This window comes from Ambystoma mexicanum, chromosome 8 (genome assembly GCF_040938575.1).
Source record: "Ambystoma mexicanum isolate Mex_15411 chromosome 8, UKY_AmexF1_1, whole genome shotgun sequence".
Taxonomy (NCBI): domain Eukaryota; kingdom Metazoa; phylum Chordata; class Amphibia; order Caudata; family Ambystomatidae; genus Ambystoma; species Ambystoma mexicanum.
Genome location: NC_090929.1, coordinates 1,130,114,586 through 1,130,142,164, shown reverse-complemented (window position 1 = coordinate 1,130,142,164; position 27,579 = coordinate 1,130,114,586). Strand labels below are relative to the sequence as shown.

General features: G+C 45.4%; 1 protein-coding gene across 3 annotated transcripts in view; it reads right to left on the bottom strand.

Annotated features, from left to right (window-relative positions):
* Positions 1 to 26,553, bottom strand: part of FRMPD2 (FERM and PDZ domain containing 2) — an 878,187-nt gene extending 851,634 nt beyond the window's left edge. For all 3 annotated transcript variants that reach the window (XM_069611181.1, XM_069611182.1, XM_069611183.1), the window contains exon 1: positions 25,347 to 26,553. The gene's annotated coding sequence lies outside the window, so the exon portion shown is untranslated. The remainder of the gene's footprint in view (positions 1 to 25,346) is intronic.
* Between the last annotated feature and the right edge of the window lie 1,026 nt (positions 26,554 to 27,579).

Below are 27,579 nucleotides of genomic sequence, written 5' to 3'. Positions count from 1 at the left end.
TTTGTGTTATCTATAAGCACATCTGCACACTATCTGGTTTTCACCACAGTCATTTGTGACTCCTTTCAACCTAGATCTGGGCATCTGACTTCCCCAGACCACCCCCCCAGCCGCAGCATAACAGCAGCTGGTAAAACAAGACTACAGCCATGGCGTCAACTTACTTGCACATGGTAGGACCTCCTCTTGCAGCTCCCCTTTTTTAAAATTCTGGCAAATCTTTGCATCACCGTATTCTAAATGTGTCTACCTTTTTAAACTCTAGGATGATGCCCTTCTCATTTAACCAAGTCCGACCACAACCTTTTGTCCTGAAGACAGTTCGGTACAAGTCTGCAGCGCTGCTCCATTCCATCCAGCCACTGCCTTTTGGCAACAACCTACCGAATCAGAAACACTATTGTGTCGACAATGTTAACGTATTGTAATTGTAAACAATACATGGAATAGATTGTTACTACTTGTACTAACCCACCAATATGCCAACTATTACAGTACTTCAGTATGCATATGTCATGTGCTACGGCGCATAAACTTTGTAAATATGTCTTCTTGTTGAAATAAACCTTCCTGTTTTTTGTACCCTACAGTGATCTCTTTACAAGCTAGTAGAAACCTAGCTTCCCTGCAAGGTCTCTTGTGACCCCTTGTCACGCCTTTGGCCAGGGTAGCCTTTGACTCTACTCTTTTCTTCTATTGATCCTCCAAACCCTCTAGAGTCAGGCCCCCTAAAAAAGAGGGTTCTGCCCATTTTTTGCTTCTTCCCTTTGGACAACCCTTTGGTTGGTGGGTACCATTCATTTGGAAAATACTCAAGGGAGAATGTAAACATTGTTAGCTTCTCCGATGATCTATACAAAAAACTCTTAGACACCCCATCGCTCCTCGGTGTAACCACAACACTAGCAGCACCGGTGAAAGATCTGGCACTAAATGATCTAGATATCCTACTACAAAAAAAAGAAGAAACTCACCCGCACAGGGTCGCATGGCCAGCTTATGTTAGAATATTTGAAAGCAGGCGTGATTCCGGAAGGCCCACAAGTGAAAAACATACCTCGGGTCTTCCTTGACAATCCACGATTCATTACCAAATTTAGCAGAGTTGGCAACAAGTGTTCCCGCGACTGGGTCATTTTAGTAATCGAGACAGCCGAGGAGGAAACCAAGACACAAAACGAAGAACTCAAAACCCTCGAAGACAAACTCAAAAATGACTCTGTGATACCGGAAATCAAGACACATCTGGACAAAATCGAAGAGGAAATAAAGAAATTTCAAAAATTCACAATCGATAAAAAGTTGTGGAAACTACAAAATGACATAAAGAACTCCAAGGAGGAAAAAACACATCCGTACCTAGTTCCGGGCTTTCACAATCAGCTGAACCTACAGGCATCCAACAATAGACAAAACCCACAGAGACAACAGAGAAAGAAATTTGTGACTTTCTCGAACAGCTGCAACAGCAGCGACTCAGATTCGACAACTGGTGGACAAGGTAATCCACAACAGGCTTCAAGTTTTCAAGGGAGGGGACAATGCGGCAGACCTCGTTATCAAGACCAACACCTGATGCGCACACGGAATTGGACCCCACGAGCGCAACAAACATGGTGATCCCTATTTTTAACCTCAGCGATCATATTCTGTCCACCCATGAAATTGATGTCCTAAGTAAAGGTCTTAGCTTTGTCCCGAGCACCAGCGCTAATTTTTTTGAGACAGAAGTCGAATTACGAAAATGTTTCCGTACCATACGCTTACGCTATTTTTTCAGAGACAGCCCAGATAAAGAAACACCTAAATCCACAGGCCTAAAACCTCCTTCAACTTTCACTCCATTCTCTTCGATGATATGTCCAGAGATTCTATCTTTTGAAAATCGCATTCTTCTCGATATGCGTAGCATTTTTGACAAACAAACCAATTTTAAAAACAACCTTTCGGCCCCACAGAGGCTGGCACTAAAATCACTAGAAATCAACAAAACCTTTTTCATCAAACCAGCAGACAAGGGCGGCGGCATCGTTCTCTGGAGCAACACCCTTTACGACATGGAAGTCACTAAACAATTGTCCAATACCAAGTTTTACAGGCAAATACCTTCTAACCCCACGTCCAGGATCCTGGCTGAAATCACCAGTCTTATGGGTCATACGTACGATGAAGGTTGGATAGATGAAGATGAGAAAGCATTCCTGGTTAACCAACTCCCAATCATCCCAGCTTTGTGCCTGCCCCCAAAGATCCACAAAGATCAACTTAATCCATCTGGAAGACCAATCATGGCAGGCATTGGATCAGTCCTTGAGCCACTATCCATCTACATTGACGACTTCCTAAGGTTCTTCATCTGCAAAATGCCTTCTAACATCCAGGACACCACGGCTATGATAAAAAAAACTGGACATCATACAAGTGGAACAAGAAGACCTATAAGTGACCCTAGATGTAGAGGCACTATATACGAGCATCCCACAAGTTGAATGTCTACAGGTACTCAAAACCTACTTAGATAACAGAACATCAATGGAACCACCAACAGCATTCTTACTTCAATGTACTCGAATAGCTCTTATGGATAATTACTTCATCTTTAAACAAACTTTCTACCAGCAGTGTCACGGGACAAGCATGGGGGCAGCCTTTGCCCCAGATGTAGCTAACTTGTTCATGGACGCTTTTGAAAAGAATTCGATCTATAATGAAAACATCACCTTCAAAAACTGGGTCGGCTGTTGGCTACAATACATTGACGACATGCTCGTGGTCTGGAAAGGGACCGAGGAGAATCTTCACCTGTTTCTCCAATGCTGAACTTACAGAAGAACTGTATCAAATTCACCATGGACCTCAGCAAAAACAAAATACCTTTCCTGGACCTGGAAATCTGCAAAAATCTAAACAACTCATTAAGTACCACTCTATATCGAAAACCAACATCTAAAAACACCTTACTTGAACACTCCAGCTTCCATCCGTCAGGCCTTAAGATGAATCTTCCCTATGGCCAATTTCTACGGATTAGACGCAACTGCTCCACACTGATCGAATATGAATCCGAAAGCAAAGAACTCGCAACCCGCCTCAAAGAACGAGGGTACTGCGGCCACATCGTCCGTCGAGCCAGGAAACGGATGAAACACAGCAATGGAGACTCCTGCCTCACCGCGACAAGAGAACAGTCAAACACTAAAATGACCTGCGTTACGACTTTTACTCCACTGAGCAATTCTATCAAAAAATTGGTCCTAAAACACTGGGACAAGCTCTACACCAATACCTTCAAACCAGAGAAACTGAGATTTGCGTTCAAAAGCAGCCGCAACCTAAAAGACCGCCCTGTACACACGTACACAGAAGCAGATGTTCCCAACAGCACACAAACCACACTATGGAACCTTCCGCCAGTAAAAGGCCATTTCAAATGTGTTACCTGCTCCGTCTGTAATCTGACGACAAACCTCAAGACAATCAATTGGAAAGGAAACCTGTGGACCATGAATTCCTTTACCAAATGCAAAACTAAATGGTCCGTCTACATCATCAAATGCCACTGCGACCTGATCTACGTAGAGAAATCAGACAACGCATCTGCGAACATCGTTCTTGTGTACGTAATCAAATAGAAGACAAACCTCTAGTGGCACATTTCAAAGCGATGAATCACACCCATAACAACATTTTTTGGGCAATACTGCAAACAGCAAGAAATCCCTTCCGCGGAGGAGACAGAGACCTTGCCCTTCGCAAACTCGAGCAAAAATGGATTTATCGCCTCGATTCTGTCAGACATGGCCTGAACATTTCCATTGAATGGAATCTTTTCTTTAACAAATAGAGCTGGATCCACCCCTCTGGTCACACCCATGTGACAGGCTAGCCCTTTGTGCCATTGGTCTTATACTCATTGTCCCACCAGGCCACACTATTTGTCACGGATGGCACTCTGTTAAGAGTGGCACAGGACAGACACCCAGGAAGGGTTTGGGTGGTTGTGCCGAAGTAAGGTGGACAGATAAGTACACACACAGCTGAAAGTAAAGAGAACGAAGAGTAGGCAAGAGTAGCAAGGAAATAAGTTACAACAGAATGGATTCCCTCTTGGGGTGTATGCAGATATAGGAAAAGAGTATTCCACAGACCTTAGGAAAAACTCTAGCCTTCTGCACAGTTTGCTATAACAGAGGCCCACGCTGTTTGCTCATGGCTTGGAACAACAGCTATGGGTGTCTGTAATGCAGAAACGAGACAAGGGAAGGGGCAGAGGTTGCCTGACGGAAACCAACAGACAAGCTCTGTACAAAGGGGTCTATAAACAGTACAAGAGAAGACACTAACAGACAAATCCAGGAAAAAGGAAGTCGATAAGCAAACTAGCAGAAGGAAATGAAGGGAAAGCCGTATAACAGGATTGGATAGGGATAAAGAACAGAGGGTAGAAAACAAGGAAGAAAGAAAGGGAGCAGCAGTCAAGAAACAGGGGCACTACAATAACTGAAAGTAAATAATGTAGGTGAACTGTTGTGGATAGCAGAGGACGGTGGGGTACAAGGTTGAGAGCTCAGAGGAGCAGGAAAGCAATGAGCAAGCCCAAAGGAGCAGGGCTGTAAGGAAGAGAGCCCAGAGGGAAAGGGCTTAGGGCAGCGGAGTGAAGCAGGCTGCGCGGCAAGGAGCCAGAAGGGCCGGGCAGCAAGGAGTAAGCCCAGAGAAGCAGGGCGGTGAGGCAGGGAGCCCAAAAGGCTAGGGCTGTAGGCAGCAAGGTGTAGCAAGCTGCAAGACAGGAAGCCCAGAGGACGAAGGCTGTAGGTTGAAGGCAGCGGAGCGTGATCGGCTGCAAGGCAGGAGCCTGAAAGACAAAGGCGGAAGGTAGCAGCGGAGCGTGATCGGCTGCAAGGCAGGAGCCTGGAAGACAAAGGTGGAAGGTGGCAGCAGAGCATGATCGGCTGCAAGGCAGGAGCCCGGAAGGGCAAAGGTGGAAGGTAGCAGCTGAGCGTGATCGGCTGCAAGGCAGGAGCCCGGAAGGGCAAAGACGGAGGCTGGAAAGCAGCAGAGCGTGATCGGCTGCAATGCAGAGAGCCCGGCAGGGCACTGGATCCAAAGCAGGAGTAAGGAGGAACCGCATACACAGATCCGTAGCTCAAAGCAAAAAGGTGCTGGAAGGACTCTTAATGCAAGAGACATCGCTCCTGCAGGCAGCAGCTTTTATACCGCCCTGCCCAGCACAGAGGCAGGCTAATTGGTCGCACCTGGATCAGCACACCTGCATACAATCTGCCTCCTCCCTCTCTATTGCTGAGCTGGTGGAAGCAGAGCTGATCCCTAGGGCTTCTGGGGATTGTAGTTCTGATGATGACAAATAGGAATAGCCAGGAATAGATAGTTATAGCCAAGTGTATTGTGGTAAAAATAGAAAAGCACCAAAGTCTCGCAAATGGGAAATAAGGTCCAAGAAGTGAATAGCGGTTGATCCAAGAGTTTTCTGTAGAAAAATGAATAACCATTAGTCCATAATGATCGCCAATGTATGCGCCCATGGCGCAGGCATGACACTATTAACTACATACCGGTCAACCCTTTTTCAGTGAGGACTGTGCATGCGTTAATCATGAGTATTTTATTGCATAGTTTTTGGATGTATACAAGCACGGAACTCAGACCTCCTATGTTGATGCCTTGTATGTCTAGCAACACTGGTCTGCTCAATCTATTTTGAAATGCCACAGTATCCAACACATGGACGGTCAAAACACTAAATCATGCTAAGTATTTGTATTATGATCACTCACTCCTGCCATGCGTATTTATGCTCTACAAACAAATGCATGACATTGCCAACGCCTATTTTTTACATTGCTAAAATGTCTTTATTAAGTGTGTTTTCATCATGGTCAGGTACGGTTGTGGCGCGGATCAAAACCCCCCTTTTTTTGCAACGCTTCACAGCGTCATCCCAAACACAGACACTACCTCCTTGACACATGCGCACTCTATGCGCCTGGTGTTAGCCTCGTTCTGATTTAAACAAGATCACTCAGGCACTCATGAGCACAACAGCCTGCAGTGACTAATCCTTTTTCCCTGCTCCGCGGTTCGGCACAGGTAGGACTCTTGCCGTCCAAACATTTTGTTTTTGCTTTCGTTTTCGCATTCACTCGCCCTGATCAGCTCCAGCTAACCATGCCACTTTGACTTCAACTCTGTTCAATGTACTTCATTCGCACTTCAACCGCTCCTCTCTGCTTAATTCACCATAGCACCATGAGAGCTTCCGTGGCTTTCCCAACCTAGCCACTTGCTTTGGCCGCCACCATACTCACGCGGCATTTCAAATTAATTAATTTCGTTTGTAGTTCACTTTAACCTTCTTCTCTCGTCTCTGCTCAATCCACCACAGCACCGCAAGTACTTCCTCAACCAAGCTACTTGCTCTGGTCGCCACCATACTCACGCAGCATTTTTCCGTTTTTGCATAATTGGGCGCAAGCACGGCTTAAATGATTCCACCGACGGAGTGCATTCTTGATTTTGATGTACTACGCCCAGAACAGCATCCGCTTTTTTCTGGGCACCAACCTAGGCACTCCCAGTTAGCCTAGCTAATCTGTTTTGGCCATCCCCAGACCCACGACCATTTAAAGCCCCGTGCCCATCTTGCACCAACTGCATAGGCACGGCAAAACCTTTGTGTTATCTATAAGCACATCTGCACACTATCTGGTTTTCACCACAGTCATTTGTGACTCCTTTCAACCTAGATCCGGGCATCTGATTTCCGCAGACCGCCCCCCCCCCCCGCCGCAGCAAAACAGCAGCTGGTAAAACAAGACTACAGCCATGGTGTCAACTTACTTGCACATGGTAGGTCATCCCCTTGCAGCTCCCCTTTTTTCAAATTCTGGCAAATCTTTGCATCACTGTATTCTAAATGCGTCTACCTTTTTAAACTCTAGGATGACGCCCTTGTCATTTAACCAAGTCCGACCACGACCTTTTGTCCTGAAGACAGTTTGGTACAAGTCTGCAGCGCTGCTCCATTCCATCCAGCCACTGCCTTTTGCCAACAACCTACCGAACCAGAAACACCAACTAATGTGTCGACAATGCTAATGTATTGTAATTGTAAACAATACATGGAATAGATTGTCACTACCTGTACTAACCCACCAATATGCCAACTACTACAGTACTTCAGTATGCATATGTCATGTGCTACGGCGCATAAACTTTGTAAATATGTCTTCTTGTTGAAATAAACCTTCCTGTTTTTTGTACCCTACGGTGATCTCTTTTCAAGCTAGTAGCAACCTAGCTTCCCTGCAAGGTCTCTTGTGGCCCCCTGTCACGCCTTTGGCCAGGGTAGCCTTTGACTCTACTCTTTTCTTCTATTGATCCTCCTAACCCTCTAGAGTCAGGTCCCCTAAAAAAGAGGGTTCCGTCCATTTTTTGCTCCTTCCAGTATCATAGGTCCTCGAGGTAAGGTATCTGAGAACTAAGTAATGGAACTAGATATAATTAAGGCTAGCGACAAACTTTCACAATTACAAAACCATTCTTGCAATAGAAAAATACATATTTTTTTATTATTTTCACCTGTAATGTTCAGGTTCTGGAGTCAGAACATAGTTGCATAACATACATTCTTTGACATCATATTCTCTTCTTTCATACTTTCATTCATACAAAAAATAAACAAAATTTTTCTCTTTCACAGAAAAAGTGAGACCGAAGGCGTCACAAACGAACATAAAGCAATCCTGCCCGTATCAGTATTATTTCTTCTGTATCTTAATACACATTTGGATGTTCACAGAGTAGTTATGATTCCTCTCTCTTGAATCTACATATGTTTCGGTCGATCTTGGACCCCAATGGGTCCGCTATTTATCCGACCTTCTTCAGGATCTAGGAACCACTCATCAAGGTTCCCCATATAGCAGGAAAAAGGTTGGCTTCTGTGATATATCTCTAAAAATGTATGAATAAAACAACCTATTGGACTATAGCCTCATCATTCTTTTCGACACAATTCACTGGTGTGTATCACTCTTTACTGATGATACTCATCCACGCTCACCTCTAACCAAAATAGTGTCAGGGGTAGTGTTGATGCCAGAAATCAATCCTCCAGGTCACTGTATTGAATCACATGCACCTAGAAATGTACAACAGCGAGGATAAATAAATATCCCGTCCTCGTATCTTGAATCTACATATATGTCTGCCAACAAATTTTCTGCCAAAACATTTTGCACTTACATGTGTCTTCAATTGGTGTCAGGCACATGAATGGTCTCCCACAGTGGAGCTGTTGTACATTTCTAGGTGCATGTGATTCAATACAGTGACCTGGAGGATTGATTTCCGGCATCAACACTACCCCTGACACTATTTTGGTTAGAGGTGAGTGTGGATAAGTATCATCAGTAAAGAGAGACACACACCAGTGAATTGTGTCGAAAAGAATGATGAGGCTAGAGTCTAATAGGTTGTTTTATTCATTAATGTATAGAGATATATCACAGAAGACATCCATTTTCCTGTTATATGGGGAACCCTGACCGGTTCCTAGATCCTGAAGAAGGTCGGATAAATAGCAGACCCAGTGGGGTCCAAGATCGACCGACACATATGTAAATCCAAGAGAGAGGAATCATAACTACTCTGTGAACATCTAAATGTGTATTAAGATACAGAAGAAATAATACTGATAGGGGCAGAATTGCTTTATGTTCATTTGTGACGACTTAGGTCTCACTTTTTCTGTGAAAGAGAAAAACATTGTTTATTTTGTGTATGAATGAAAGTATGAAAGAAGAGAATATGATGTCAAAGAATTTATGTTATGTAAATATGTTCTGACTCCAGAACCTGAAAATTACAGGTAAAAATAATAATAAAAAATATATTTTTCTATTGCAAGAATGGTTTTGTAATTGTGAAAATGTGTCGCTAGCCTCAATTATATCTAGGTCCATTACTTAGTTCTTGCCACCACTGATCCATGGACGATGGCACCTCATCTTCACATAACCTCCATCGGCCCCTAGTTCTCTGTGCTGGGACATGTTCATACGTGTTGACTCATGAGCACTTCCACTGTGTAGCGATGTTAACACAGGTGCTTACAGGAACTCTTGAGTATTGCAGACAATTTTCTTATGGCCACCCTTTCAGTTTGCGCCAGTCAATAAAGCACAGCACACGTCCTTCCAGGGTAGGTGGGTCATTATGCCACCTTCTGCACTAGCACTTTGTCTGTAGATGGGGAGCTACTACTTCTCTCCCCTATTTGGTTGGCCAGCCTGGGCATGTGCATCTTAGTCCATTATTTATTTAAATACTTTTTTTTGTTTAGGCAAGCGTAGCTAGCAGCTCTGTGCTGCGTGTTGCCAGAACCCGGGAACACCTCACCGGGTGTCCAGGCTCTTTCCTCCAGACAACGCGCACCCACGACATACGCTGTGGCATTCTGGACGCATGTGTCAAGCAACCACCTCGTTGCCAAGTTGTTGTAGATCCGGTGTGGCGCAGGACCACACACACAAGACACACAGAGGATGGTGTTGTAACTGCCTGCCTCTGTAAGAGTCGGGCCCTTTCACTCAAGGCTTAACGTCACGTCCGCCCTTGCAGCATGTAGGGGCGGATGATATTACATGCCTTACAGTAGAAGGCTACCAGGGTAGCTCAGCAGGTTGAGTGACTGTTGCTGAGATGCTATATATTTAAAACTAGCTGTAACACTTATGACTTTTTGCAATTATAAAAAAACAAGTGCTATAAAATGTGTTTGGCCAGGGGATGTGTTGGGCTGGTTGCTTGCTTATATTCAGGATGGGGGTAGGGACATTTCTCCGCCATAGTGAAAATGAAAATTTGGCCTACATGAACCCACAGTTTAATTTCCTAATACTTCTGTCAGCTCACCAGAAGCATTTATTTATGATTAAGCAGTTTGACAAGCATACACCATCTTTAGAAATATATCTTGTGATAAAACACAAAGGAAGGGGCACACAAATTATAGGGTAGTAATGCGACAAAAAAATAAACACATTTTAAAGAAAACTAGTGAATGTAGGTTTCAGAAGCATGTTTCATTTTGAAATTTCGTTTTTGTTTTTTCTATGCAAGTGTAAACTGAACATTTGGAAAAAAATAGTGTGCCGTATGCCCAGCATGTAGGAAGCCTGCTTTTAGCAGTGATGGCCCCACCCCAGTGATATTCATGCAGGGCTGGATTGGCCCCTCAGCCTTTCGGCCGAAATCGTCCCTGGCGAGTGAGAGACGGTTTCTGGCTATGCCTGTGCCGTTTGGACAAAAAAAAATTAAAACAAAAGATTTTTGAAATTTTGGAGTTGCTGTGCTGTTGTATTACTGCTAAATATGTATTAGTGATACACAACCAATTGTAGAGTAGAATAAGCATCGATTTCGGACTATGTATTTTGCCTTTCGCAAGTTGCAGTAATAGCATGTTTTTTTTTCTCCCGTTGTCTCTGTTACGATCAATCCTTGTGCCTAAAAGCTTCTGTACAGTGTAGAGATATTTGACAATAGCACATCGAGTGGCCATTGACTTCATTGTGCTACAATGAATGCTTTGTTATAATGTGTCTATCTTTCCCATCTCACTGGCATGCTGTTCAGGATATTTGTTTGCATGTATGAGGTAACGAGTGCTCAGAGTATGGGATGTCCTGTGAGTGAGCTGATTTCCCTATTTTGCCAACCTCTGAAGCCTGAAAGTAGATGCATGCAGGCTTGACATGCGGCCAACTTTGCACCAGACCTGCAGATGAACTTAACTGGTCTGCTGTTAAATCTCAGTTACCAGTTTAATGGTATCCACCACAGAATAATTGCTCATTTTCCTATAGCCGATATGATAGCTTAGTGGGTTGAGCGCTCCCTGCTGCGATGTGTGTGTGTGATCTGAAGGTGAGAATCACCAGCAAGGCCTTCTCAGCGTTTCAATCTTCTTAGGTCAATAAATGAGTACCAACACAGGCTGGGTGATATTGTATGCATATTTGTTCTATGAAAAAGAGCCTAAGCGTAAGTGCTATACAATAACATCATTTGGCCTTGGACGTCTGCTTGCATTCACAGTAATTTGACTATATGGATCTGGTGATCCATTCTTGTATGAAATGTAAATCACATTAGTGAAATCATAACCATATTTTTGGCAGTGTACTTAGGAACAATGCTATTTGATGCCACTTCCTGTTTTGTCAAGGGGTGAAAGGTCCTGTTCCATCACTTCCCGGGAGGTCACTTTGGGGTGTGGTCAAATGACATCACTTCTGGTGATGTAATTAGAGGTCAAGGGTCGTAAGGCGAGGGGTGGCCCACTTTTTTTTGGGTGTCCGGGCCTATTTCTTGTCCCAGTCCGACCCTGTATTCATGTCCCATTAATTCCAGTGGTGTCCCTTTCAGACCAGAAGAAAGAACACAGAATAAGCTGATAGAGCATGCAAACGAGGGAATGTTGGCGGGGCAAAGGAGTACCTTGAAGACTCCTGGAAAGAGTTATTTGCCAGAGCGAGGGGAAGGCCACCAATTAGGGGGAAGGCCACTAATTGGGGGGGTCAAAGCAGCAAATGGGATTAGGGATGCCTATACCTGGGGGAGGGTTCCTTCTGTTGGCCAGCAAGCATCTGATTTAAGAGCGGTTTACTTTATTATGGTATCACTTGGGAATATAGGGTTTGCAGTGTTTGGATGCCGGATTAGTGACTAGATGGCATGGTTTCTAAAACAAGTGCAGTGAGGAGAGGGGCCTGGAGAGGGAGTATCATAACAAAATAAAGGGATGAGAAGGACATGGAAGCCGGGGATTAATGAGTAGGAGTTAAATGCTTGAGAGGAGGAGCGGGATGTTATTGATATGGGCAGTTTTTTGTATAGCGACTATACACACATGTGTTCCAAAGTGCTTTAAGGCAAGAGACGGAGCAAGGGAAAATACAATGACATTCTTACAAGGCCTTGAGACATTAAGAATGTGAAATGAACTATTGTACTAGGCCTGACGACATTTCAGATAGTGCAAGAGCTTTGACAATGATAGGAAGGGCAGGGAGGGAGGGGGAGATAGGAGATGAGACAGACAACGACTAGGCCTGATGACATTTCTGGTAGTGCAGGGGAAAGACAAAAGGTGAAGAGGGGGGACAAAACAAGCGACTATCGTACTAGGCCTGGCAACATTTCTGGTAGTGCTGGAGATTGACAAAAGGTGAGTGGGGGAGAGGAACATAACAAGCGACTTTCATACTAGGCCTGACGACATTTCTGGTAGTGCTGGAGATTGACAAAAGGTGAGGAAGGTGGAGGGAGAGGAACAAACAAGCGATTATCATACTAGGTCTGACGACAATTCTGATAGGGTAAGTGCATAGAATATAGGGAGGGCAAGAGGAGAGAGGGAAAAGACAGGGAGAGGAACTGAACAGTGAGAGTGTGGTGAAAGAGAGGAAGAAACCAAGCCAGCAAAATACAGTGTTATAGAGCACATAAGCAAGTGGAGAGAGCACATCAAGGTGCAGAGGTCAGTACAGAACACATAGGGCCTCATCACGAGTTGGGCGGTATCCTGGCGGTATTATCGCCAGGTCTACTTGCGTTATCGCCAAACCCCTGACGCTTTTAGTGCCAGATCACAGGTTTGGCGGAACGGTAATTCCCCGTTCCCCATTGGGCCCATTTGGGAGTTTCCCATTCCCCATTGGGCGCAATGGGGAATTTTCAGCGCAACTACCATCAGCGGTATTACCGCGCGGTAAGTGCGCCAAAAATCAGATAATTACCATCGCATTTACCCCCAGCTTAGTGCTGGGGGTAAATGCAGCCAAGCCTATGATTTGGCGGACCCCTAAATGCGGCGGTAATAGCGTTACCGCCACTTTTAAAGGTTACTGCCAGACTTGTGATGAGGCCAATAATGTTGCAAGAGATCAGCAAGTGCAAGCCAGGATTCAAGTCATAGATGGGTGATTCCGGAATGTTGGCCAAGGTGGCAGCAGCTTGAACCTGCAGCTCCTGGTCCCCTCCCTAAAGCTATTTCAAATTGATAATGAATTCAAAAAAGAAGATTCAAGAACCAGAAAATCCTAATTCCAAGAAACAGAAACAATTGCTGGAGATGGAAGAAAATCCAAGCAGTCAGGACATCTATAAACTTCTGAAGCAAGTGTCCCTGGATATGGTGGAGGTGAAAACTACCTTGGCAGAACTGAATTCTAAGGTGTGCCATCTGGATGGCAGAGTAGAGGAGTTAGAAAGGAAATCACATTCAATGACCTCAGAGATGGCAGGTAGTTATAGGGCCTACAACATTTTGAAAAAGGACCTCCATGATGAGAAGGACCGGAGATTGGAAATGGACTTCAAACTGCGGGAGAGAAATATCAGACTGGTTGGAGTGGAGGAAGACCCTGGAACTGAGAACTTGATTTCAGCAGTTACTAGGATTTTTAATGACTGCTTTGGTTTGATGTCTATTAAGGAGGAGGATATTGACCATATTTATAGGATTGGTAAGCAGCCGGGCCCTAGACCCAGGCACATCATGGTGGTCTTTGTTCTGGCAAGAAAGAAGGAAGGTTTGCTGCATGCCGCTAGGTCTAAGGGATCTACCTTCTACAAGGGGAAACCTATTTTTGTGTTCCCGGACTACCCTAAAGAAGTCATTGCTGTTAGGAAGAGCTTTAAGGGTGTTAAAGACTTAGCAAAGTCCCTGAAGGTGAAGTCCTTATTGAATAGACATAATTCCATGACTTTGATGATGCCAGAGGGGGAGAGAATTACTTCTGATCCAAAGGAAGCTCTTTCTTGGCTGGAGTCATTACGGGATAAGACTAGTACAATTGCTGATTGAAGTAGCATTGTATTATTGGCCTTCCCCCATCCTTCTTTTTTTTTGTTCAGTTATGTTTCCCCCCCCCCCCTTTTTTTTTTTTATTTTTTTTTTTACATTGGATTTCATATGTGAAAATGGCGCCGGGTCCTAGATTCAGTTACAAGTTTAAAATTTGCCTACGATCGTTACTGGAACGCGGCTCTTTCGATTGATTCCTCTCTGGAGACGGCACTTCTGAAGGAAAGGACCTTCAATTTTCAATACGTGATGTACGGCGTTACGTTACATCACGCGCCGCATCACGTGTCATTATTACGGATGGCGGATTGTAGTAGGGGGCGCTGCATTGGGGAGGAGGAAGAACATGCAGTTCGGATTTCGGCAGTGCTCCCTCCTTCCGTGGCGGTTGTGATGCGGCTCAGCGCATATAGATCGGGGATTTGGGACCAGCTAATTTCGCCGCTTGGAGGTACGTTCTGAAGCTTCTAAAGACAGGCGTGCTGCAGGGCTGGAAGTTTTGCAGACCTGGAGCGGTTGGTTGTGTGATGGCCTTACGGGCTTTTGATGGGAGTTCGTCTGACACTATGCGCTGATTGGATTATGGCTCCCAGACACGTGCACCTTGTTGATAGCAATGTCTGCATCCGGAACCTCGATGTGCATACTGTGTTGTAATTTCGACATCTTGGAGTCGACTTTGCACAGCTGCTGGGGGCTTCATGTGCAGCTGCCTTACTGGATTGATCCCGGAGTCGCCATGGAGTAGTCGTCTTCACTACTCCTCTGCTCGCTTTTAAGTATGAGTGGGGGAGTAGAGATGTGCACGTGACGGAGGCACTGTAAGGGGTTTGGTCTCACGAGATGATGGTAGAATTGAAGGAGACAGTACGAAATGGGAGGAGGTAATTTATATTCACTGTACTTTTGATCTATGTTTACTCTCATGATGGTTATGCATAACGTGCATATGATGTTACAGCAGGACATGGACAGGGGTGGAGATTTACTGCCATTTGTTTTACTCTATTGCTGTTTTCATGTAATTATTTATTTATTTTATTTTGGGGGAGGCCTCTCTCTAGTGATCTATTGATTGTTGCTGGAGTGGTCTGATGGGTGTTGGGTATACTCATTTTGTTCTAGATATATTTGCTGTTGCACTCCGTTTTACCTCACTAGTTACATCAAAGTTAGGGACGCTTTTGAAGTAATTCGGGTTGTATTACGCTGACATGTTATTTGAAGTCTGCATTGGCTCTTTTTAATTTCGGTATTTTCTGGTTTGGGATGTTTCTAAATGATTGGGAGGGGTACTGGGGGTGGCTTGGGGTTTGTTGGTTCTTGTTGACGTTGGATTCATACTTCCGTAGGTGGGGGTGGGGAAGGGATTTTGAGTTTTACAAGTACAGAATTTTTGATTTGGTTTTTTGTTGTCTTTTTCTTGCTCTTAGAATGACATCTGAGAGGGGTGACCGATTGTCTGTCTCCTCATGAAATATAAATGGTCTAAATAATCCACTCAAGAGGCAGACGATTTTAAATTGTTTGAAAGATATGCACAGTGATGTTTATTTTCTTCAAGAGACCCACTTATTGCTGGAGGAAGTTAATGTATTGCGCAAAGGGTGGATTGGGGAACTTTTTACCTCATGCTATTCGTCCAGGAGTAGAGGAGTTGCTATTCTGATTCGGAAGGGCTTGCCAATTAAGGTTTTAAACTCTTGTTCTGATAAGGAGGGCCGGGTGGTTGCACTTTTGGTGGAAGTTCAGGGTGTTCAAACAATTCTTTGCAATGTTTACGCTCCGTCGGTGGATGATGGTTCATTTTTTGGAAAAGTGGCTCAAATTTTACAGGATTTTGCTTGCCGGAATATTATTCTGGGGGGTGATTTTAATTTGGTTATTGATAATATCAAGGACCGTAGTGGATCTAATGTTGTATGCAGGCGGGATCCGACATTCTGTTCTTTCAAGTCACTTGTTTCTGAGTTTGCCTTGGAAGACTGTTGGAGATTGCTTCATGCTGATTTGAGAGAATACACGTTTTATTCTAACTCTCATGGCTCACATTCTCGTATAGATATGTTTCTCACGGCTGGTTCAGCAACCTTGAATCTGGCAAGTTGTGAGATTGGCTGTATTGCCGTCACTGACCATGCACCTGTGTTTATGAGTATGGGTTTGCAGTTCGATACTTCCAGATCTTTTTGTTGGAGAATGAACACCTCAATTCATCAGGATGAAAAGATAGTGGAAAAAATCAAGTCTGAGGCTGATCATTTTGTTGTAGAAAATAGGACAGGTGGAATCGCTGTTGGGACAGTCTGGGAGGCATTTAAATGTACAATGCGGGGATTGATTCTGGGTTTGTCCAGTAGCAAGAAGAAATGTAAAGAGAGGGAAAGTTTGGATTTGGAACAAAATATTAAGCAGCTTTCAATGGATTTGATCAATGACTCAATGAATCTGGAGAAAAGGAGAAACCTTAGGGAACTGCAGAGGAAGCTGAATGAGACCTGGAAAGCTAGATCTGAAAAGGATTTGTTTAGATTGAAATGTTCTTATTTTGATTATGGTGAAAAGTGTGATCGCTGGCTTGCCTATAAATTAAGACAACAGCAATCAGAACGATCTATCACTTCTATCAATAGAGAGAATGGTCAGGTGACTTGTGATCCGAAATTAATTAATGAGACTTTTAAGGAATATTATATGAAACTCTACCAACGTGAGTTGGGTGTCAATGGATTGAATGGTTCCTTTTTTGATGGATTGGAGATACCTAGAGTGAATGATTTGGAGAATGCAATGCTGAGTGAGGCTTTGACTGTGGATGACTTGAAAACTGCGATTGGGAAGTTGAATTCAGGCAAGTCTCCGGGCCCGGATGGTCTGCCTGCTGAATTTTATAAAATCTTGCCTGATTCAGTGGTAGAACTTATGCGGGATATGTTTGTGGAATCCAGGGTGGGAGGTTTACTTCCTGCTTCTACTAGTCAGGCCATTATATCAGTTTTTCTAAAGAAGGGTAAAGATGGTTGTTTGACTTCAAGTTACCGTCCGATCAGTTTGATTAATACTGATAATAAGATCCTTGCAAAACTGTTGGCCCTTCGCTTGCAGAATCTTCTTGTGAAGTTGGTGCACACTGATCAGTCAGGCTTTGTTCATGGCCGAAGGACATCTAGCAATATTAGGAACTTATTGTTGTTGATGACACATGCACAGGATATGGATGATGATGTTGCAGTGCTTTTCTTGGATGCGGAGAAAGCGTTTGATCGTGTTGATTGGGACTATCTTTTTTCAGTATTGCGTGCCATGAATTTGGGAGAGGAATTTATTTCTTGGATCGCCTTGCTTTATGCTAGCCCGACTGCCGCTGTCAGAACTAATGGGCAATTGTCAGATACTTTTGTGCTACGGAGGGGTACGAGACAGGGATGTCCTTTATCCCCCCTGATATTTGTTTTGGCCATGGAACCATTGGCGATTGCCTTACGGAGTGAAGCGGGGATACAGGGTCTGAGTTTTCATGGTGCTAACCAAAAGTTGTGGTTTTATGCGGATGACCTACTTTTGTTGTTACGGAATTTAACGGTCTCCCTTCCGGCCTTGCTAGATGTTTTGGATAGATTTCATGCAGTGTCTGGATTTAAGGTTAACTGGTCTAAATCTGAGGTGTTGCCAATTTCAGGATATTGTGACAAGAATTTGATTACTGGGATAGGATTTCAATGGTGTGAAAGGAAACTAAAGTACCTGGGCATATGGCTAACCCCACTGGTGGATGAGATGGTTGTGGTAAACATGAACGAGGTTTGTACTGATTTAAAAATGAACATCTTGAGGTGGTCTTTGCTTCATTTGTCTCTATGGGGCAAGGTGAACGCTATCAAAATGAATGCAGCCCCAAAGATTAATTATGTTCTGGGTATGCTTCCGATGAAAATTGGTCAACACTACTGGAAAGAAATTGATGGTTTGTTACAGTCATTCCTATGGGATAATAAGCCGCCTAGGCTTAAATTGTGGAAACTTCAGTTGCCAGTAGAAAAAGGTGGTCTGGGAGTGCCGAACTTCAGGGCATATCATTTAGCCTTTTCAAGTCATTTTATTGTGCCTTTTTTGGTGGATTTGCCTGATCAATGGGTAATTGCAGAGGCTAGTATGTTGGGTCCACTCCCTCCAAGGGCAATTCTCACAGCGACCAACAAGTCATGTAATAAATCACCTTTGACGGTTTTTCTGAGGGAGACGTGGAGACAGGTGCATGAATTGTTAGGCTTGGTTGCTTCAAGGACCATTCACTCATCCATCTGGTTGAATCCATTGATTACTATCGGGGGCAGGTCTTTATTTTGGCCGGATTGGTTTCTAGGCGGTGTGCTCTGGATTGATGATGTTCTGGTGGATGGAGGGTGGATTGGAGAATGTGAGTTTCGAGCAAAGTTTCACATTGATAATTTCAGAACTGAAGACTTCAGGAAATTGAAAAGATGTATCGGTGATGTGGCGGAGGTAGGAAGTTCGATGGTGAATCTCTATCTTATGGAAAGGGAGTCAGGTGGTTGTTCCATTGCTAGCAGGATATATCATTGTATTGTGTCTGCTTATAAGGAAAATTCTGATTTGAGAGATGAATGGGGAAGGAGGTTGGGGTGTGAGATTTCGTCTGAGATGTGGCTGGATATCTGTGCGAATGTTAAACTCTGTGCAATTGATTTGGTGGAACGGTCGAGACAGATAAAGATCCTCAATAGAGTGTTTTGGAGTCCGGAGCGAATGTTTAAGAGGGGGCTGTTGGACTCGGATGAATGCTGGTGTTGTGGGAATGGACAGGGAAGTCTAGAACATCTGTTGTGGGATTGTGTGCGTGTACGGGGATTTTGGCACGAGATTTGTGGTGCCTGTCTGCGTGTTTTGGATTTGGATGTTGAATTGGATTTTATGACAATGATTTTGGGAGGTGGAGAATTGCTGGATGATCTCTCTGTGTCACGGAAAAAGTTTTTGCTACGTGGAGCTTGTCTGGGCAAAAAGTTGGTCCTCAGGGGCTGGAAGTCACAGAATGCACCTTCTCTTGATGATTGGGTTGAGGGGATGTCTGCCCTTGCATCCATGGAAAGGGTGGTTTACAAGCGGCAAGGGCAGTTGAGGTTGTACGGGAAGGTGTGTGATGACTTTCTGAGTATTTACTGATTCATTGCAAGTTATGTATATATAATATTCTGTTATTCTGTGTATTCTTGCTGAGTTTTTTTTTTGTTCTGATTGTTTGATTGATTATTTATGTAAACTTTATAAATAAATGAAAAAAAAAAAAAAGTCATAGATGGGCACAACATGACTCATGGTCATCATGATTATGTGATGCTTAAGGATCAGCATGAGTACAACCATATTCGAAATGGGTGAACCAACATGAGTCACATGAGTCCAAAAGCCAAATCAAAGCATCAGCAACAAGGCGATGATGGTGTCACCTTAATGTGTCAATACAAACTCCCACAATGGGCAGGTAGGAGTTGTTGATGCAGGGGGGATACCAGGAGAGGGCTGCCTTGGGGGGGGGGGGGACAACAAGATGAAGGATTTAAGCATACAGGCATTGCATGCATGCAACAGGGGGGGCAGTGAAATACAAGAGGCAGGCATAAAGGCATCACCTGCATACAACAGGGGGGACAGTGAAATACAAGATGCAGGCATACAGGCATAACATGCATACAACAGGGGGAACAGCGAAATACAAGAGGCAAGCAGCGTTACACAGCTTGCACAACTTACTGTGCCACGGAACACCTGTCCTCACCCCAGAAGTTGACGTTGGCGTTGCCTGATGATGTTGGGGATGGCCTAAGGGGACAGAGGGAGTAAGCACATGTTGGTGCATGCTTACCTGCTATCTGAGCAGGGGTTCGGGCCATGGGTCCTCCTGCTCCAAACCAGTCCGTACAGGAATTGCCATTTTCTTTGACTGCCCTTCGCTTCAGACGCCTGGGCGAGAGACGCCCTTGATCTTAGAGTTAAGAGCGGGAAGGAAGAGGCAGGGCTAAAAGGTGGGTGGTACTTAGGTCAGGTGACCTAGATCCACTTGCACCTGCTCCCCATATTCAGAAAGTGTTGGTTTAAATTCAGGGGACAAGGGGTGGGCTGCTGATGACGGAGGTGTGTGATGTTTTTAAGGGTCAGAGATAGGATAGGAGCATTGTTTTAAAAACAAATGATTATGTTTTGTTTAGGCGTATGGGTAGAGGATTCCTTGTTTTGTCAGTAAAGCAGCATTTACACACGCAGCACGAATAAGCGTGGCATGTCCTCTGGTGCTACCAGCTGCTTATTTCTCAAATGCCATGTGTTGCCTCGTTTATAAACATTTGCATCTTAAACTGCGTTTTGGGGCGGTGGGCAGCTTCTAACTAAGTCACAAGCACAGCTTTCAGTCTGATGGCCCAGCACCTCGCTTCCTCTGTGTGACTAGCGCGGGAAATCGACTGGGCCACACAAGAGGCGTGCGCCCTCACAAAAAAGTCACCTGACTGAGGACAAGGACGCTTAGTTCTGCCTACCCCGGGCCCCCCAGATGTTTGCCAAAGCAGCGAATAGAATGATTTCTCTCGGGGCTTGGCCAGAGGGCACTGATACGGCGTCTTGTGTAGACTAGAAGCACCGGGTAGCCTAGACGGGGAACTAAGCAGTTAATCTCCTTTGAGCTAACCCTGTTATCAGTGCGTTATCTGGGGGCTTTCACATATTAATATCTGGAGAAATAAAGGGACATATCTTTTTTTTAATTCCTGGGATAAAATTATTGTTGTGGTGTAAATGCATAACGGTCTGGATACAGGCCTGGACTGGCCCACCGGGACACCGGGACTTTCCCCGGTAGGCCTCGCAGACATAGGGCCTATTTTCTTGGGGGGAAGGATACATAATCAATTCATGACATGATCCATCCATGCAGGCACTGCACTCACCAGCCAGGGTGAGGGGGTTTGGGGGGGGGGGGCTCAGCCCTGCAATGGCTGGCAGTCCTCCCCCAGCCCCTGTCCCGGGTACAGGGAGGAGGAAGGAGGGATTCTGGAGCCCTCGAGAGGTGAGAGGGAGAGGCAGTGAGGTTGCGTGAGTGGGTACAGAAAGGGGCGAGAGGGAATGCAGAGTGGGTTGTGGGTGGGCACAGAGTGAAGGGTCGGTGGGGTGGTGAGAGAGAGGCAAAAAAGTGAGAGAGCACAGGCTGGAGTGAGTGCTCGGGCCCACGGGAAAGGAGGTGAAGGGGGGAAGTGCAGGGTCCCTCTCTGACGTCACGGCGACCCCCAGCACAGCTGCCTGAAGCCCTGTAGCGCTGAAGCGGGTCCCCGGATCCAGTGAGTATGCCGCATTTTACAGGTGTTTCGGGCAGTGCCTTACTTTTGAGGGAAGGTGCTTTTAGAACGTTCCCACAGCCCTGTCAGCCGAGATTGTGTGGCTGGGGGACCCGCACAGGGGGCCATCCTTCCTGCTGCACCCCTGGCCAGAATGAGGAGGCCCTGGAAGTGCAGGGCTCTGCTACCTGCACAGCCCTACTCATCTGCGAGAAGGCGCACAGAGGCGGGCGTCTGGGAGCTATAACCGAGTGACCTGCGCCTACTTCGCATGTTCGGACCTAGAACGCCTGCACATTTGATCCCTCCGTGGGCTCGCCATTAATGACCAGGGAGTTTGTGTGTTCTATGAGGAGGCGCTTTTGTGTCGCTTGAATTAAAAATACCACCACAAAACCAGCACATGTGATACAATATATGTTTGAAGTATTGCACGGTCGGCAAAGCAACTGCAACACAGGTGTGTATTTGTGCACGTAGAACTAACATGATCTGGGTTTGTTCCCCATAAATGAACAACAAACATGTTAATAAGGACCTCGAGACGACGCGGCTGTGGGTTGGGGGGTTGGGTTGGGGGGTTGGGGGGACATAGTCCTAAGTGGAGGTGAGTTGGAGAGGGGCACCTGCTAACCACCACCAGAGCCATTAGCAGGGACTTTGCTCACTTTAGAAATGTGCATGGGAGGGAGGGATTAGAAGTGTGAGGGTGAATAATGCTGCAGGCGTCATGAACTAATGACTGTGACTTTAAAACCCAAGGGGTGAGGGGGGGGGGGGGTTATTAATCTACATGATGCTATTGTGACTTTGCATGCAGAATGGGGAGGATACAATTAAAGTCATACTCTTATTGCTCCACATATTTCTATGACAATGTAAATAGTGCAGAGTTAGTTTACTATGAAAGTCTAGTTTCTTATGTAATGTGCTTCGCTTCCAAGGCTATGCTATAAATAAAGTAGTATTTAAGCACATGTAATGCAAAGCAAAACCTTAATAAATATCTATATCATCTAAAGCTGGGAAGATGTGCTCAGTTGCTTAAACTGTCCACATCCCGGTTTCACCTTTTATCCCAAGGTGTGTGATCCTGGGCAGATCATTTAATCGCACTGCGTCTTATCTGCAGCTCCATAAGTGATTCACTTCATAGTTTATGTGAATATATTATAGTATTACTAAAAAAGCTGAATGACACTAGAGTTGCTGCACATATAATAGTGCAATTTAGGTATTTTGCACCACAACGTTATTTGCCACTTGAATTAGTTTCGGCAGCTTATTCTAAAGTCACTCCCATGGTGACTCCAAGTATCAAAGACGGATGATGCAAATTAGGAGGTTTGCATGTATTTTTCCCCAGCGCGCCTGGACAGACCACTAACAGATGAGTTTCCTGCATCTGTAATGATTTGCAGTTTTATTTTATTTATTATGTGTTAAAATGCCACCTCCCACTAATGTTACAAAAAAAGTTGAATGATACCGTATGGAAACGTGTGCGCTGCATTTTGGGGTCGGGGGCATAACAGTACTTTTTTCGTGGTTCGCCCCCTCCCTCCAACTCTTGCAATGCTGGATACTCCCCTGCTGCTGACTGTGCCAAAGGACCTAGAAGAGTGGGTAAGTAGGAGGGAGGGTTGTTTGTGTTCAGCTCAGAAGGGCAGGTACGTAAGAGTGAGGGTTGTTTGTGTTCAGCTCAGAAGGGCAGGTAAGTAGAAGTGAGGGTAGTTTGTGTTCTGCTCAGAAGGGTAGGTAAGTAGGAGTGAGGGTTGTTTGTGTTCAGCTCAGAAGGGCAGGTAAGTAGGAGTGAGGGTAGTTTGTGTTCTGCTCAGAAGGGTAGGTAAGTAGGAGTGATGGTTGTTTGTGTTCTGCTCGGAAGGGTAGGTCATTAGGAGTGAGGGTTGTTTGTGTTCTGCTCAGAGGGGCAGGTAAGTAGGAGTGAGGGTTGTTTGCATTCTGCTCAGAGGGGCAGGTAAGTAGGAGTGAGGGTTGTTTGTGTTCCGCTCAGGTTATTTACTGACCTATTGACTGCCCATGCTAATCCCTATGGCCATTTCCATCCACTTTCTGCCCATCTCCATCCAAAACCCGTCCTCCTGAGATCTCTTTGAGCTAGCTTTTTCAAGCCTTCCCATCAAACTTTGTGTTCAAAGTGCCTGCCAGTGTTTTCTCAGATCAATCTTCTGAGAGTTAATGACTTAATTGGAACTATAAAAGTGCTACTGGTGTAATAGAAATGTCAACAAGGTCTGCTTTCAGCCACTCGATTTATAAGCCCTACGCCTGTCCTTCAATTAAGTCATGTTAAAATCAAGCATTGGCAAAGCCAACTGTTTAAACTTGTGTAGCATTTAAAGGCATTGCTATTATATGCCCAGCTACTCTCACCACTTTGCAGCTGCTAGAATCCAGTTAATACCAATATGGCAGTGCCTGGCAAATGCCTTTCCCATACCTACACAAAAGCCAAAACTATTAGCATTGCCAATGCTTGTTTAAGAATGCCTTTTATCTGTGTGCCCTTCCCAGCACAGGAATAGGATGAAATGGATTAGGGATGCATGTTGTCTGGCACCTTTAAACTGGATGAATTCACTTTTGTAATCTGCAAAATGTGTAACATCCCAGGCCCCTCTATCATTGAAGATCTACTTTGAGAGATCATGAACTTATTTAAAACCTCACTTTTTAATCCTTGCATGTTTAAAACATGATTTAAAACCACTCATTTAGACTAATTGTATTCAACATTTTCTTCGGAAATACTCCCAATTCCCTCATAGAAGGGTTGGGCTCATGCGCTGTGCTCGCTCGTTCAACGAAATATGGGCCACTTTGGAAACATTTTCCAGGGCCACTTTTGGTGCCCAGTCCGGCCCTGTCTGGATAGTCAATTAAATGAACCTCTCGATTGTGTGAAAAGTGAAACTATGGTTTGGGTCGTGGCACTGAGCTCTATTATAAATAGCGTTAAGTATGTAATTAATTAATAAGCAGCCACAGTAGGGACACACCCCCAAACACCCGAGGGATTGTCTCTCATCAGAGCATTCATGCTGGCGTGCTGCGAGAGAGCTCGCGCATTTATTGAAAAAAATAAATAAGGGGTCTTTAGGCAAAAAAAATGTTTGGAATTAAGATAACAGCCGCTGAGCAAAATAAAGAAACGTCGATTTACATGGGACGTGGTTCTGCCTCATATAATTGCCTTTGCATATACATCTGGGCGTGGGGTACAATTGCAAATGTTAACTGTGTTTAAAAACGTTTATTTTCTTTCTCGGAGATGTGGTGGTAAAAATCAATGCAAACATACGGCCCTCGACCATGATATGTTATGACATTTATTACGCGCCTATACACACGTGTTTCAAGGCGCGACGAGGAAAGGGAGGGGAAACAGAGGGAGGAAAAGACAATGATCTTACTGGGCCTAGTGACATTGAGATCACGCAAGTGCAGGTGAGAGGGAAGGGTGAAAGTGCCTGGGGAAGGGAAGGAAGAGCAAGTGCAGGACACAGGATCAAAAACAAGTAGTGCGGCCAGCAGGTGGCAGTGCAAGGCAAGTGCAGACAAGTGTCTGATAAATGCAGGTAAAGTGACTGTAGGGTTGCAGGTACAGGCCCAAGTGCAAGGGTTGCCATGAGGCAGTGCAGGTGTGCAACTGGGTGGGCAGGGGTCTGGGCCCAAAGTTCAGAGGGTAACCAGGTGACCAGTGCAGTATCATGGCCTTCTTGACTTGTCAGGGCCAGCTAAAACCATCACTGGTTTGTTCAGAGCTCTATGTGGTGAGAATGAATCTTGGGAAATAATGTAAGCGGCCATGGACAGCCAGGTCTCCCTCCCTTAGAACTAAGGGGGGTGCTCGCAGAGCTGGGTCATGGGTGCACAATCCTGACCGACTGTCCTTATTATGCCCTTAAAGCGCACGAAACCCCACTTGCATGCAAAGCGCGGGCGCTCACAAGAAATGATTACCAGAAACAAGGCGTTCAAAAGTGCATTTACACATCAGTAACTAAACATTCACGGAACGGTGCTGCCGGTAGAGCTCCCGACCCCATACTCTGGTGGCTGGCGGAAGGCTATATTACAAATCGTACCTGCTGGATCGCCTGCCCCAGAGCGGACGTTCCTGGTGTTTATGGCTTCATTGTGCAAATCCCGGAGTGTTGGGGTCGATGGGTCCGGCCTGAGCCTCTCCGAAACTTCAGGCTCCTAGCCGCATCTTTAATCCTGGCCCGCTGTGTGGTGTAGTTTACGGACTGATAGCCATGTCAATCTCTTTGCCTTCGAGTGTGTGGCCCAGGGAGAATGCTGCTTTGGGGTCCGGGGTCTTGATTGAGATTTGGAATATGCTGTTTTGAGATAAGGGGTCCTGGGATTTAGAATGTGGTCCCTTCTGATTCGCCGTTATAATGATACCTTTATATTGTATGCTCCTGGGTCTGTCAATGGTGCCGTCTTCATAAACATGGGCCTGGGAATAGTGTTGCCTTCACACCCATAAGATTGGGATTGATGCTCCTTCAGAATCCTGGTCCCGGGAATGGCCCTGCCTTCAGAATCCTGGTCCCGGGAATGGCACTGCCTTCAGAATCCTGGTCCCGGGAATGGCACTGCCTTCAGAATCCTGGTCCCGGGAATGGCACTGCCTTCAGAATCCTGGTCCCGGGAATGGCACTGCCTTCAGAATCCTGGTCCCGGGAATGGCACTGCCTTCAGATTCGTGTTTCAGGGGATTGCGATGCTTTACGATTCGCTGTCCATGGAATGCTGCTGCCTTTCATTTCGTTGTCCTGAGCCTAGATTCGGGGTGCTGGTGATAACGCTGGCGTCATGTTCACGGTCCTGGAAATGGCCGTGCCTTTAGATTCGAGGCAATGGGACCGATGCTGCCACCAGAGGGTAACTCTGGGAATCGTGTTGTCTTCTGAGTCTGTGTCCTGGGATTAGAGCGGCCTCCAAATGCGGGCCATAGGACTATTGCAGTGCTGCCTTCAGATTCGGAGGCCCGGATACGTCTTGGTTTTGGGGCCCCTAGAATAGTGCTTAAATCGGTGGCCCTGGGAATCGTTCAGCCTGCTGGAGCGTAGTCCCAGACCCGCAGCAGCGTGTAAGTGTTGAGCCGGCTGGCTTTGTTTGTACTCGGTAACCAAGCAGCCCGCGCCGAGGAATGCGGCGGAAACTCAGCTTCTTGGCTTCCTCTGGTAACCGCAGAAGCAAGAGGTCCTGGAGTGCCACTGCCCGCGGGTGCCCCGTCCCCATGCTGCCCGCGCCCGCTGTCCAACTCACACGTCTCAGCCGTCACCTTGCGACAGCAGCTCAAGTGGATTACCTGACACAGAACATACCCTGAGACCCAAAGCTGACACGGGATTAACAGCGGGGGTGGGAGGGAAGGGGCACGGTGCCGACGCTCACCAGTGCCTCGGCCATGGAACGGAAAGGCCTAAGGACAGCGCTGGCGATTGGGCCGACTCTCTCCGGATCCGAGATCCGGCACCAGATGTGTAGCGGGATCTTGGACAGAGTCAGCGCTGTGAGTGGGGGGGAGGGCGGGGGAGACAAAAAAATAAGAAAGAAAGCCCTGCGAGCAAACTGTAACTTCCTCTGGTGACCCGTGCAAGGGGTCACCAGAGGAAGTTACAGTCCTCAGCCACGACCCGGTTTATTTATGAAATGTTTGTTGATACCTGTATTCACAAACATTGCGCACATAAATAAATATACAGGTATCCGACAAACATTGCGTGAATACCCCTCATGGATCCGGATTATTTATTTATTTGTGCACTGTTTGTTGGATACCTGTATTCACAAACATTGCGCACATAAATAAATATACAGGTATCCGACAAACACTGCATGATTAAATATCCCTATTAACATTGAAACTATAACACACATGATGCACATGATGCAGCCACCCAACTGCTTTCAGAGGGGATCTGCAGGAGCTGTGCTGGGTGGGGTTCAAGCAAAAGAAAACGTTGCTTATCATGGCGATCATAAATCACCCTGGTTGAATAGTAACCAAGAGGAAGTTTTTTTTTATATAACATGGGATGCAAATTGTGCATTTTAAAGAATATTTACTCAGGAACACTGCTCAAAACTATTATCCGAGGAGTGGAGGAACTCATCACCAGTGACATGGAATTGGTTTAAAGTGTTTATCCTTCTGAGGTGGATATACAAGGGGGAGTGCCTCTGAGATGAGTGATACTATATAAAAAAAAGAGTTATCACGAATCACTCCAGGGTAAAACACACATAGTGTGCCAACCAGTCTGATTTTTCTGCATAATGCTTTAATCGGGACCTTTTTAGATA